We start from the raw sequence: 5,806 nt of genomic DNA, 5'->3' as shown, positions 1-5,806 counted from the left end.
TCGCCTGAAGGGTCTAGCTGAGGACACTGGAGTGTCACTCGAACACAGTTTAATGGCTCCTGTAGCATATCTGCCACCGTGGCAATGGCAGACTATAGACTGTGATGTGTCCTTTCTTGATGTTACAAAACATGCACCTATTGCCCATATCCGAACATACTTTTTGGAACTTCAACACAAATACACACGTCCTGAGTTCTTCACAGATGCCTCGAAGACTAACTCCTCTGTGTCCTACGCTGCTGTCGGCCCATCCTTTTCGGATGCTGGTCCTCTACATCCAGGCACAAGTATCTTCACAGCGGAAGCCTACGCGATACTTGTGGCGGCTAAACACATCAAGCAATTACAAATACAAAAAGCAGTAATTTATACAGACTCCCTCAGTGTAGTAACGGCTCTGCACACTCTTAAAAAACACAAAAACCCAGTCCTTGTTTCACTTTACTCCATTTTATGCACACTATACACACTCAAACAACATGTTGTAGTGTGCTGGGTGCCAGGGCACCGTGAGATTCAAGGCAACGTGAGGGCGGATCAGCTTGCTGCATCCGCCCACGAAAGCACCGCCATTACACCGACATCAATCCCGGCCCTTGATCTTAAGCCGTCTCTCAAACGAAAACTCAGGGACTACTGGCAGAGCAAGTGGGATACACACACACAAAACAAACTACACGTTATCAAGCCACACCTTGGCCATTGGCCACCAGTATCAAAATCACGTCTAACAGAGGTAACACTAACAAGACTCAGGATAGGACACATATACACGACACACACGCATCTTTTGTCCGGTGGTGATCCACCATTGTGTGACAGATGTGGAGAGGCATTGACAGTCCTTCACATATTAATCCAGTGCAAACACTTAGAAACTCCAAGAAAACGACATTTTCCATTACCCTACCGACAGCATATACCTTTACACCCTGCAATGTTCGTCGGTAGGGAACCGCTTTTTAGTCATAAATCATTGTTTGCGTTTTTAAAAGAAATTAATAATTTTCATATCATACACCCGGGCATTCCGTAGCACGACCTCTCTAGAGAGGTTTTTGCTGCGGCGGTTACACAAGAAAGCACTTGCCTCACGGTCCTTGGACGCAAGGGCATGAACGAGTGAGGCACTTGTGCTAATGCCATTCATATCCACCATCGTTTTTTATAATCACCAACTCTTGTCATCTATCCTCACCATACACACCTTTCACGGCATGGTCATGATTTTATTATTTGTATGTTTTTACCCGCCTTACCGCGAGGAATTTTATGGCCTTTATACAGCCGCTTATCACAATCATTGTCCATATTCTTAGTAACATGCACTGGCGCTCTTTGGCCGTGAAACGGCCCTTGCGCCACAAAACTTCAAACATCAATCAATCAATCACATTTACGGTAGAACACGGACATAGATTGAAATACGCCTTATTTTTTTATGAAGGCAAAATAAAAACTACTTTACAAAACGCTTTGCATTCATCGGAATGTCGACACATCTGTGTAGTGTCATTTATGCTATTTGGATGAAAATCCCTGAATTTCAACGAATTCAGTAACCTGTGGCAGAAGAGCCTTTTCAATTTACAGTTTCGGTTTCTGCGCCGCCGACACCGCCGAGTGCCGACGAAAATTGGCCACACGCCGCCGCCGATGAAAAAACCGGCGTGCGCCGACAACGCCGCCGCCGCCGACTCTGGACGACCCCCACGCCGCTGCTGGTCGAAATCGCCTCAACGCACACCTCTACGGCTGTTAATAATTTTTTTTACTTTTGTTTGAAAACCTTTATATGTTGTTTTGTAAATTCTTTATATTGCCTGTACTTTTTAGTTTTTTATTTTTATTTATTTATGAAAGTTATTTTACTGTTTACGTAACTAATTTTTTGCTACTCCACAATTAGCTTGACATGTGTAACCGCAATGTTGAGACATTAATTTTGCCTGTACTTCATTTTGTTTATTTTCATTAGGTTTATTTTGTTGGTAATGCATAATCTATGTATAACCTTTTTCATTTGTCTTGACACACAAGTTTTTTATGTAACCACAATTTTATCTTGTACTTGTATTAGGGGAATGACCTGTCTTTTAATACATTGATTATTTGTTTTTTGGTGTATGAACTTGTGTCGTGTCAGTTTACAATAAATAAAAAATGTTTTATTGAATTTTATTGTCTTAAGGTTGTTATGAAGCCTAAACTTGGCGGGTTGCTTTCCAAGCACCTGGCAACCCTGGGCAGCTTGTTCGTCATCAATAAAAAAAAAAAAAATGTATCACAGCCAGAACGGCACCTTAGCTCAAAGCGCCAAATTCACTGCGGGAGTCGAAAAATAGTCGTTCCAGCCGGCTTGAGAACGATAATGCTACTCACCGTTATGTACCTTTTTTGGTTTGTCAACATCCGCTGTCATTCCGATACGGTATGAGGAGAGTTGGGTATTGAGTAACCCACGTGCATATGCGCGGGAGTCGGTGAATGCTTTGTGAAACGTGCGGTGCGGGGCTCTAACCTAACTCGTTTAGTATGAACAATGCCGTGAACCATGACTGCCATACCATTGTGAATGACCCTGAAAAAGGCAGTCACGTCAACGTGGGCTACATGACCTGTCATCCTTTGTGAAAGGCCTCAGCGGACCTCGAGGTGCCAAGCCTTACGAACAAGGTGAGATAAATTTGGGAGGACTGACAGTTGGGCGAGTTTGTGTGGGGCGCCCGTCCGGCGCCAGTCCTTGTGCTCATAATTTTGTGTCCCGTGTTTGGCTGTCCGCTGGCAGGTTGACCCTAGGCAAGCCCCGCTACCAACCACCGCGCCCCGAACGAAGGTTGTCTGCGGCCAAGAAAGGTATGTGTCGCAGATATGGGGAAAGTGCCACAACTCGCCACTGGTAAGTTCATCGATGTGTCGCGAGACAGAGGTTGTGGTAGAAAAGGCGCACGCTGCTCAAATGACACCTCAAGATCGCGCATGCGTCAAGCCAGCCGGTGCTCATGTCGCAGCGGAGACGCGTGCTACTGAAATGTAAAAAATGAGGAGGAGTATACGCCGCATTAAAAAAAAAAAAAAGAGGGGGGGGGGGGCTTCCTGTACCCTTTGTGAATCTTCTAAGATTTGAACCTTTATGTGTCTTGTCATACCTTCGCATAGTGTTGGCTCTGTGAACTGTAAACAGTTGGTGACGCTTGCGTCGAGCAGCGCAAGGCTTGAAACAGCAAAACTGGACGATTCGAAAGAGCAATCTGGTTGTTTCTAGGCCTAAGCTAGGTGATGCTGACTCAGGAGGGATATTCGGAGCATGCCAATCTTTTAAGAGACTTTTTGACAACATAGCTAGCTATGAAATGCACTAACCTACTGTTGCTGTGCCTATTGATATAGTTGTCATGATCAGACTGTTTTCTTTGTGTGTCTAACAGATACAACACATTACAAGTTATCATATACATGGGTTGCATGTGATGTCATTTCCAGCTGGCTAAGTGAGCGATGTCAGGGGTTGATGCATACGATGACACGACTGATTGAACGACAAACAACTGGTTTATTAACGATTCGAAGAGATTACATAACTGATGCCTTGTGAACCGCTTCGCGCTCGCCCCAATCGTCCCCCTCAATCTTGAAGCCAACGTGGTGGTTTTCTCAGTCTGCAGCGGTCATCAGTAGCTAACGGTGCTTGAGTGGATTGCGCGGAGTCATCGTGCAGTGGTGGAGTTGTCTTGTGTTTTCTCATAAAAGCGCTTTAACTGCGTTGCGCTGGACATTTTTTTGGAGTATTTGATGCTTTCGCACTTTAGGAGGTGGACCGTGCTCAGTTCTGTCACGAAATTTGACAGAGACGGTTGTGTGTCCGAGTCACTGCTTGTTGATATACGCACATTCTTTTCCAGTTTCTGTATGAACTCAATAGTGTGAATGCCGTGATCGTAGTGTTCAATATAGTCAAACGAAATGGCCTGTCTCCCGTCAAGGCCTACCATGACTTTGTATGGAAGGTTCTTGATCACTTTAGCTTCTACTGTAGCACAGTTATCACCAATGGTGATCCTCGCTTGAGTCACTCCGGTTGGCTTGCACGAGTTGCCAAATGGACCACCCAATACACAGTCCACGTCAGTAGCAACCTTGAATTTGTGCTTTTGTGCAAACTGCTCGTCGATGAGTGTTACTGCACAGCCTGTGTCCCAAAGTGCTTGTGACGTGGTGTCATTTACACTGGCCTGTAGTAGTATTATCCTTCGCCCACTCGTCTCTGCGATGGTGACCCTATTGATGCCTTCTGGTGAGCTTTTCGCTTGGCGACGTTGCACAGCTGCTGCTTTTTCATCTTCTGTGCGTGTGTCTGGATCAGGGCAGTTGATCGCTCTGTGTCCTTTCCTTTTGTAACGTGCACAAGTGTCGGCCGGCAAGCGTGCATAATTTGGTGTCGTTGTGGTCGTTGGTTCAGTTGCATTTCTCTCGCTGAGCTTTGACGATTTGCTGACTGCCGGAGGCTTTTTTTCGTCGCTGATTTCAACATCTCGTTTATCCATCTGTTGGGCATAATGCAAGAACTCTGCGATTGTTCCGCGCCGCAGATCGTAAAAAGCTGCTAACATGGGTTTTACGTTCGTTGACCATACTCCCTGTATGAGCCAGTCGACCACATCATTGTCGGACAGTTTATACGAGGCTTGTCTGATGCGTTGGAGGCATGTGTACATATAGTCTGTCATAGTTTCGTTCTCTCGTTGAGATCTTGCGTCGATGTAGGCGAACCATTGACAGAACAGGAGAGGCTTGTCAAATTCAGTTTTTAATGCCGTCACCCATGATGTCCAGTCGGCGTGCAGGTGCCCGGTTGTTCGGTGCAAAGCGGCTGCGCGGCCCCTAATTCGCAAGATTCTTGCGTTGATTGTTGCTGCCTCAGTCCATGCGCACCGCTGGTGCATTGATTCTACGGCAGTCTTCCACTGAGCGAAGTTGTCTGATTCAGTTCCCGAATAGGTCGGCAGCGTTCCAGTGAGATCTGGTGTCGTAGTTTTTTGCAGCTGAGCAGTGGTGGCGTTGTCGTTCGATGTGCCTGGCGGTGTTCCCAACTGCCTTTGGAGAAGTCGCACCATCATTTGCAACGTAGTGTTGAGCATCACAAGCTCCGTTATTCCGTTTGCGTTTTCGTTTGGTGTAGTTCGGTTTTCGATGGCGTTCATGCGTGTCAAGCGAGTTGGAGAGATGCTGTCTTCGAAAATACCTTGAGGCGTCATAAGCTTCAGCTCGTTCGTGCCAAAAGCCGCTTCGTCTGCAATCAGCGTGGAGTTTTTCACTTCGGTGTGGTCGGTCTCCATACTGGTCGTTGTCGCTGGCGGCACTTGCTGTTGCTAGGCCTCGGTACGTACAGTGCTATCTTCTCGCTTCGTCTTCTGTTCTATGTCAGCCATAGGTTCGTTGTTAAGTCCTCGTCGCCATGTCAGGGGTTGATGCATACGATGACACGACTGATTGAACGACAAACAACTGGTTTATCAACGATTCGAAGAGATTACATAATGCCTCATGAACCGCTTCGCGCTCGCCCCAACCATCCCCCTCAGTCTCCCTTGCGGCCGCTCTCCTCAACCGCTAATAGTTGCACATCACGATAGGTGGCGCCAGCTGTCCGTAGTGGATGTAATGCCCAACAGCGACCGCCATGTTAGTCAACATTGAGACAGGCTGTGCGCACAGCTTATTGCCATCATTTGAGGGATGTGGCGAAAGAAAACGTGCATGTGCTCTGCTTGTCCTACTTGAAAGAACTGCTGATGGTTCATCA

The 5,806-nt window shown here is 46.6% G+C and overlaps 1 long non-coding RNA gene across 1 annotated transcript; it reads left to right on the top strand.

Moving 5' to 3' along the window:
• The first annotated feature begins 223 nt into the window (after positions 1 to 223).
• LOC119182971 (uncharacterized) lies at positions 224 to 4,157 on the top strand. The gene is made up of 2 exons (XR_005111323.2): positions 224 to 2,679; positions 2,792 to 4,157. It is a non-coding gene; the product is annotated as an uncharacterized LOC119182971 (long non-coding RNA).
• Positions 4,158 to 5,806: the final 1,649 nt, after the last annotated feature.

The sequence above is a fragment of the Rhipicephalus microplus genome, chromosome 6, assembly GCF_043290135.1.
Source record: "Rhipicephalus microplus isolate Deutch F79 chromosome 6, USDA_Rmic, whole genome shotgun sequence".
Lineage (NCBI taxonomy): Eukaryota > Metazoa > Arthropoda > Arachnida > Ixodida > Ixodidae > Rhipicephalus > Rhipicephalus microplus.
This window is presented reverse-complemented; position numbering and strand designations above follow the sequence as displayed.